Genomic DNA, 8622 nt, shown 5'->3' with positions numbered 1-8622 from the left:
GAAGAATAATGCTAAGGGAAACTTGAAAATCTGAAAGACTAAAGCTACATATGTCAAAGAAAATATGAATATAGATTGTACAAAAGGGTGAAGCTTAATATGAAATATAAGAAGGGACAGGAAAAGATAAAACATTGGATTTTTGACTTGGAAAATAGGTTTCAATAATTGAATATTAGACAAATTTGGGATTTTTTGGTGGTATTGAGAAAAACATTATGAATGCAGATGTAAGGTTAAAGCAGAAAAGTGTAACTAAAAAAGACAAATTTTTGAAAACAAGTGGAAGAGTGTCTGTAGGCTTATTGTGTGTAAAACTTGATGAACTATTTTTCTTTGCTTTTTTATGTATTTTTTATTTTTATTTCATACACATAATGTTTTTTATATATTACTAAAATATTCTTGTTTAAGAGTAAACATAATATACCCTCCCCCCCAAAAAATATAGACCCACATGGGCGATAAAGTAAAGGGGAGAGAAAAAAATAAAATTAAAATTAAAAAATAATAATAATTGTAGATATGGCCAGGTGACACAATGGATGGAACACCAGCCCTGGAGCCAGGAGCACACAAGCTCAAATCTGGCTCCATATACCCAACAATCACCCAGCTGTGAGACCCCATGCAAGACACCCCAACCCCATTGCCCTGCAAAAAGCAAAAAAAAAGACCCAAAACAAAATAAAATAGTAATAATAATAATAATAGTAGGGGTGGCCAGATGGCTGACAGAGCACTGGCCCTTGAGCCAGGAGCACCCAGGTCCAAATCTGGCCTCAGACACCCAACAATCACCCCGCTGTGTGGCCCCAAGCATGCACTCAGCCCCATTTGCCATGCAACTCCCCCAAATAATAATAATAATAATAATAATAATAATAATAATAATAATAATAATAATAATAATAATAATAATAATGATAATAATAATAAATGTGCTTCAGTCTGTGTTCCAACACCACCAGCTCTGTTGCAGGTGGATCACATTCTTTATGATAAGGCCATCACAAAATTTACTTCATATTTTTCCACCATTGCCATTGCTGATTACAACTCCCTCCATTTGTACTTTTTCACTACCATGTATTATATTTTCCTCACTCCTTTCACTCTGCCTCTGCTGTAGGGTATGAGTGGCACAGCAGACAGATCTCTGGTCTTGGGACCAAGAGACTTCGAGCCCACATATCACCCCTTAGGCCCAACATTCACCTGGACCTGTGGTCCTGGACAGGTCAATCAATCCCAGCCCCTTGCAAGAAGTAAAAAAGAAAATGTATTTTATCTGACTACTCTCCCCCCATGGTCCATCCTCTCTTCCATCATTCACATTCCCTCCCTTCCCCCATCCCCTTTCTTTCCTTCTTTCTCTACATGTCTATACCCCATTGAGTATATATGCTGTTTCCTCTCCTAGCCACCTCTGATGAGAGCAGAGATTCCTGCATACCCCCTTGCCTCCCCCCCTTCCATATCATTGCAATAGTTCATTGTAATAAAGAAAATCTTATTCTATGAAATATCTTAGCCTATTCCTCCTCTCCTTTTTCTTTCTCCCATTACATTTCCCTTTTATCTATTGGCTCCGTTTTTATACCACATTATATCTTCAAATTCAGCTTTCTCCTGTCCTTCATCTATAAAAACTCCTTCTACCTGTTCTATTAAATAAGAAGGTTCATATGAGTATTATCAGTATCATATGTTTATACAGGAATACATGTAGTTCATCATCAAGTCCCTCATATTTTCCCCTTCTCCTATGCTTCATCTGAGTCCTGTATTTCAACATCAAACCTTCTGTTCACCTCTAACCACTCCAACAGGAATATTTGAAATTCTACTCGTTCATTGAAAGTCCATCTTTTTCACTGGAAGAGGACATTCAGTTTTGCTGGGTAATTGCTTCTTGGTTGCATTCTAAGCTCTTTTGTCTTCCAGGATATTATATTCCAAGCCCTATGTGCTTTTCATGGAGTTGCTATTAAGTCCTTTGTAATTCTTACTACAGCACAAACAATATTTGAATTGTGTCCTTTTGGCTGCTTATAATATTTTCTTTCTGACGTGGGAGTTCTGGAACTTGACTATAACTTTCCCAGGGTTTTTTTGGGGGGATCTCTTTCTCAGGGAGATCAGTGGATTCTCTCAATTTCTATTTTGCCCTCTGTTTCTAGGATATCAGTGGAATTTTCCTGTAGTAATTCTTTGAAAATGATGTCAAGGCTCATTTCCTGATCATGACTTTCAGGTACTCCAATAATTTTTAAATTATCTTTTCTAAATCTGTTTTCCATATCAGTTTTTTTTTCAATGAGATGTTTCACATTTTCTTCTAATGTTTAATTCAGCAAACTCCCTCAGTTCCATTCTTTGTCTGAAGCATTTGTTTTCCTCAGAGAACTTTCTTATCTGTTTTTTTTTTCCATCTGGCTAATTCTGCTTTTTAAAGCATTCTTCTCCTCAGTAAGTGTTTGAGCTGTTTTATTCATTTGACCTATGCTGGGTTTTAACATGTTATTTTCTTAAGCATCTTTTTGGATCTCCTTGACTATGCTTCTGAATTCTTTTTCTTGTTTTTCCTGCATCTCTCTCATTTCTTTTCCCAATTTTTCTTCTACCTCCCTGACTTGATTTTCAAAGTCTTTTTTGAGCTCTGTCATAGCCTGAGCCCAATTTCTGGGTTTTTTGGAGTCTTTAGTTGCAGGAGCTTGTGCTTCATCATCTTCAAATTGAGTGTTTTGATCCTTCTTGGGATCACAGGCAAAGTATTTCTCAATGGCGTTCCTCTTTTTTTCTCTGCATACTCATTTCCCCAACCTGAGCCTGGTTTTGGTGTGCTTCCTGAGCTTTTGAGTCTTATTGAGACACACCTCCCACAAGGATCTCCATGTGAAGCTCTGTCCTCCCTCCTGGTCTGTGAATGACCATAAGCTCACCCCTCTGCCACAGGGCTGATGTGGGGGGGCGTGTTGTTCTACGGGGGGCCTAGACTTCAATCAGGATTTAAATGTGGTCAGAACCCAAGAGTACTGTTCCAGGGACAGAGGACAGAGCTCAGTAGTCTCTCTTCACTCCTCTCCCTAGGCTCGGAACTCATGCCCTGGGGTCTCCTGCTTACTGGCTTCTGCTTCCATTTTTTGGATCTGGGCTGCTGCAGCCATGCTGCTTGCTGTGTGCCTTGAGGGATTGATTTCATTTGCTCACTCTGGCAGATGTCCCCTGCTGATTCCCCATATGGATGTAGTTCAGGAAACTGCCCTCACTTCTGGGATCTGTGGCTCCCAGCACCCTGGGGTTGCCTCTGGGAGGCTGAAGTTCCTTGGCTCTGGCGGGCCACCCCTCCAACCCTGGGGAGCAGAGCCTTTCCACTCTTTTCCTGGTTACCTTAGGTTGAAAAATTGCCTCACTGGATCCCTCTGTGAGTTCTGTCTCTCAAAAATGTAGTTAGAGTCCGTAGTTTATTAGTTTTAAAAGAGAGAGAACACCTAAGAGATAATCCTCTCTTGTCACCTTCTTGGCTCTGCCACGCAAATAATGAACTATTTTAAGAAATGTTCCATGGAACTCCAGACAAGAGAGAGTGGGGAGAAACTAGAATCTTTCTTAAGAGCTCTTGGATTTCCCTCAGAAATTTGTGGAGTGACAGATGTCATGAATTTATTTGGCAGAACATCATTCACCAAGTTCTGCCACAGGAGGAGCATGAGTATACCCAGGGCAGTAAAAAGAAACACAGAACATAGTCATCAGGCATTGGGCTGAGATAGGGGACAACTTGAGATCTTAGACTTTAGGGGAGATATCCATAGGAGCCATTAGCTATTATCACTTGGCTGTGTCTGGGAGAATCCAGGATGTTAGCCCAGGATTCCCATTCAGCCAGTGTGACTGATCTGAAATGCTCAACCCAGATGATAAGCCCCTGACATTACTAGCTGGTAGGGTCTGATTCACCAGAGCACACAACTCAGAGATAGCCACAGATGTCTCCAACTTTCCTTAAAAGTCCAGGAAGTGGGTAGCTGATATCCCCAGTCCAGGCAGTACAGAACAGAACCTCTGGCATTTCTTATCATTTGGTCACTGAAATCTCTAATATCAATAACCCTTGGACAGTATACAAGACTCTACGTTATGACAGCAGACTCATCATCCAATGTAAGATCCTTGGGATAAGTGCCTAATAACAAATCTCCAAATGAATAAGAAAGTTCATAGAAATCAGGGACTATTAAAAGTTACCTTTCAGATAAGAATGAGTAAAACATTAGCTCAGAAAAGGAAGGCAGATGCCCAAAAAGTAACAAACTGTTCATACCATTTGACCAGCAATTCCAATTTTAGGCCTATATCCAGAAGAAATCATAAAAAAAATGAGACAAGTCCCACATGTTCCAAAATTTTCATATCCATTTTTTTTTGTAATATCAAAGAATTGGAAATTGAGGGGATGCCCATCAATTGGGAAATCATTAAACAACTTATGGTATAAGAACATTATGGAATAAACCATAAATAGTCAAACTCTAGAGAAGTATGGAATGAATTACAGAATCGGAGTAAAGGGAGCAGAACCAAGAGAATAAGGTACACATTAACTACAATATTGTGAGATGAACAACCCTGATGGTTGCAGCTTCTCTCAACAGTTCAGAGACCTAAGACAACCCTATTAGACCAGCTATGCATAATGCTGTCTTCATTAAGAGGAAGAAAAATAAAGCAAAACAAAACAGAAATTCTTCAGAATCTGCTGAACACTACATTTATTTTTTTTACATTCACTTAAAAAATGTCTCCTAGGCATTTCTTTCTCTCAATTATCATTCCTCATACCAATAAACATATTTTTTCACAAATGTGATTGTACAATATTAACATCACTGTTTTCCACTTGAGGGAGGAGGGTGAGAAGTGAGGGTGGAAGGAAATTTTATAACTTAAAATATACTTATGCATATGCTTGAATGTTGAAATATTTTATAACATGTATTTGGAAAAATAAAAAAATCCATAAATTGTTTTTCCTAAAAAAAATTGAGAATAAAAGGAAAGCAGAAGCTTCAGAGGAAACTAAGAATTGCTATAATCCAGTACAAAAAGACTTCTTAGAAGAACTCAGGAAGAATTTTCAAAATCATATGGAAAAATGGGGAAAAGAAATGTAAGACATCTTGCAAGAAATAGACACAGAAGAAAACAAATCCTTCAAAAATACAATTGTGCAAAGACAAAAATGAAATAATTATTTCAAAAACAGTTGCTAAATGGAAAAAATATAATAGCTCCTTTAAAGATAGAATTGAACAAATGGAAAAGGAAATGCAAAGGCTCACTGAAGAAAACAAAACCTTGAAGAATAGAGGGAGATAAGTAGAAAATAATGACTCCATGAGACACCAGAATCAGTTAAACAAAATTTTTGAAAAATGAAAAAATAGAAGAAAATATAAAATCCCTCACTGATTTTTGAGGGCCTTCAACTGGGATTGAGTTACACATATCTTTGATGACCTTTTTCATCAGAGATATGTATGTATTCTTGCTCATTAAATGGATTTGTTGATTCTCCAGTGAACCCTGACCTGGGACAATCTGTGACTCCAGAGGTGGTTGTAAAAGGATTTTCTGATAAAGAAGTATGAAGATTTCTATGAATAAATATTGTAAATTTACTCAAGAAATTGTGAAATTGGGTCTCTTCTAACAAGTCATTCCTGAGATAAGTTTTTGTTATAAAAGGTCTGAATTTCCAAAAATAAACCAGATGTACTTTGCATGTACATCTTTATTTGACCTGACTCTGAAGTAAATGTCCAGACACACAACAGAGATATCACTGGTGATGACTGGTACCCAACACAGTATGAACTTAGAGGAAAATCTGTCTTGAAAGGGAAGATATTGTCTGAACAACCTGCAGGTCAAAAAAAAGAGTGCACTTAAAGGGGCAGCAGGCATTAAGGTAAATATTTTTTTTTTTTATTTTTTCATCATGTCTAAAACAAAGAGCATTACTATGGAGAGGAACAGTCTGAGGACAGGGGACATTATTTGAAAGTGTTAAGGCAGATAGTTAAAGAAATTGGCTTGTTAAAAACAACAAAACAATTGCAAGAATTTGTAACAAAAGAAAACAAGGCAAAATTTATAACAACAAAACAATTGCAAAATGTTGTCCTTAGTTCCCAGAAGAAGGAGTACTAAGTACTGACAAATGGGAAACTGGGAAAGCATATGAGAGACCATTTTAAACAGGAAGGTCAGGAGGTATTTCCTATAGTAGTCTTTTCTTTGTGGAATATTTTAAAAATTTGTTTGACTCCACCTGGAGATGTTCCTTTGATTCAGAGGATATTAAAAGTTGATGTAGATGTTCAAACTATTCAAAAGGAAGATAAGAGTAAAAAAGAGTGGTGGCTTTTTACCTCCAACACCCCCTCTTCTTAACTTTAATAACCCACCTTCTGTTCCTTTAAGGTCTAAAAAAAGAAAACATTAACAGAGATAAGGAGCATATAAATGCTATTCAAATAGCAGTGGTTAAAAGAGAGGAGATTCCATGGGACATGAGAGAGTTATTGTTTTCTTTTCCCATGCTTGAGTTACGTGATCCAAAGATTCCAGGGATTGTTTTAAGAGTATATCATAATTTAAAAATTAAAACATTTAAAAAATTAAAATCAGCAGCAAACTATTGCCCATATGTTTTAACTATGATAGAAGTATTAGCTAGACAAATATGAGCTCCAGAAGATTGGACCATGATAGCAAAAACTGCTCTTACACCATCAAATTACTTAATATGGAAAACTGATTTTTTTTTTTGAGAATTGTACTAGTCAGGCTAAAATAAATGAAGCAGTAGTGGTAAGAATAACATTTGAAATGATCTCTAGCACTGGTCCATGGGCAGGAGTAAATAATCCAATTGGGTTTAGTTTACAGGCACACAAACAAATAGCTATTGCTGCCAAACAGGCCTGGCTAAAATTACCTGAAAAGGAAGGAGAAATACTTCATTTCCAAAATTAAAGCAGGTAGTTAATGAAGATTTTGCAAAATTTCTTGCTAGGCTGTAGCAGGCAGTTCAAAGGAGTGTGAGGGATCACATAGCTTGTTTGCACATGGCTCATTTATCTAGATCTTGAAGTTAACTGAGAGAGGAATTAAGAAAATGCACTAGATAAGAGAGAGAGAATTGTTTCATGAAGACTTGATAAAAAAAACAAAATAAAATATTAAAAAATTTTATAAAAGGAATTTATTTGAAATTCTAGAATCAAAGAAGTGTCAGTAAGAATTTGCAGATGAGAAAGGTAAGTGTTAAATAAGCAATCACAAAAATGCTATTTGACATTAAGAAAGCTTTGAAGAAGTAAATTTCAGAAAGACAAGAAAATCAGGTTCATTTTAAAGTACATAATTTGATTATTATAGAAAATAACAGGGCAATTGAGGATTTAAAAATAGAAGACTCCCTCCCAGAAAGGGTTTAGTGCTGTTCCTTTAAAAAGAAGTCATTTGGTTTACTCTAAGCTGAAGGGAGGCAGGCGATATTTTAATAAGCTGAGGGATTTTTGCGTGACTGCCTTCTCAAAAGTTATATTTATTTATAGTTAAAATCAAGAAGTATGAAATATTAAAACTTTTGAATAGAAAAAATGTATTGTGAAAAATGGAATGTTATCTGCATTTTTCCTCTTGTTTCTTGGAAATTTGTCACCTTTGGTGGTGTTTGTTTTGCTTTTTGGTCGAAGTGTGTGTTTGTTTGTGTGTGTGTGTGTGTGTGTGTGTGTGTGTGTGTTTATCTGGAATCCTGTTGTTTTTTGTCTTTGTATAATGTTTAAAGGGACCCTTTAGTGTGAGAGCAGAGTGGGATGTCCCCGGGTTTCAGGGGCCTCTCTGGTTCTAAGTGCTCTCACTCCATTTCTGGTTTATGTGTCTATATTTGTTTAATTTAAAATACAGGCAGAAAGGAGCTCTCAGCTGTCTCTCAGGCCTGCTGTTCTCTGTATTCTGATCAGCCAATCTTCTTTCCATTCTTTTTTTTCCAAAATTAGATCTTTTTTTTTTTCCCCAAAAACCATTACTGGCTCCTGAAAAGGAGATTTTCCTGAGAATCATGCTGTTTTTGGAGGAGTTCTATTATTTTCTCTTACTTTCTACTGACTCTTTTTTGGTCTGATAGACTAGTAGAATCTTATTTATTGATTTGGAAAATTATACATATAAGAGACCTAGAAGTAATTAAAATTCTCCCTAAAATTATTTTTGACTGGTCTTAATTAGCATGTTTATATGTATGAAATAAATAAATAATTTATATATTTATATTATATATGTTATATATATTTTAATATATATATATATATATATATATATGAAATAAATAAATAAATTTAAGGTGAGAAATTAGTGCATACTACCTTCATATCTCAAAATATGGGGAATCTCCAATTCCCAGAACATCATTTTGTCAGTGAAGATAGAAAGCTCTTTTAAATTACAGCATTGAGAAGTTAGAATAGCACTGATACAGGTAAGAATCATTTGCAAACTTTTATATTTTGAAAAGGAAAATAATTTAAGGTAATTTTGAATATGAGTTTG

Source organism: Macrotis lagotis, chromosome 7 (genome assembly GCF_037893015.1).
Source record: "Macrotis lagotis isolate mMagLag1 chromosome 7, bilby.v1.9.chrom.fasta, whole genome shotgun sequence".
Lineage (NCBI taxonomy): Eukaryota > Metazoa > Chordata > Mammalia > Peramelemorphia > Peramelidae > Macrotis > Macrotis lagotis.
This window is presented reverse-complemented; position numbering follows the sequence as displayed.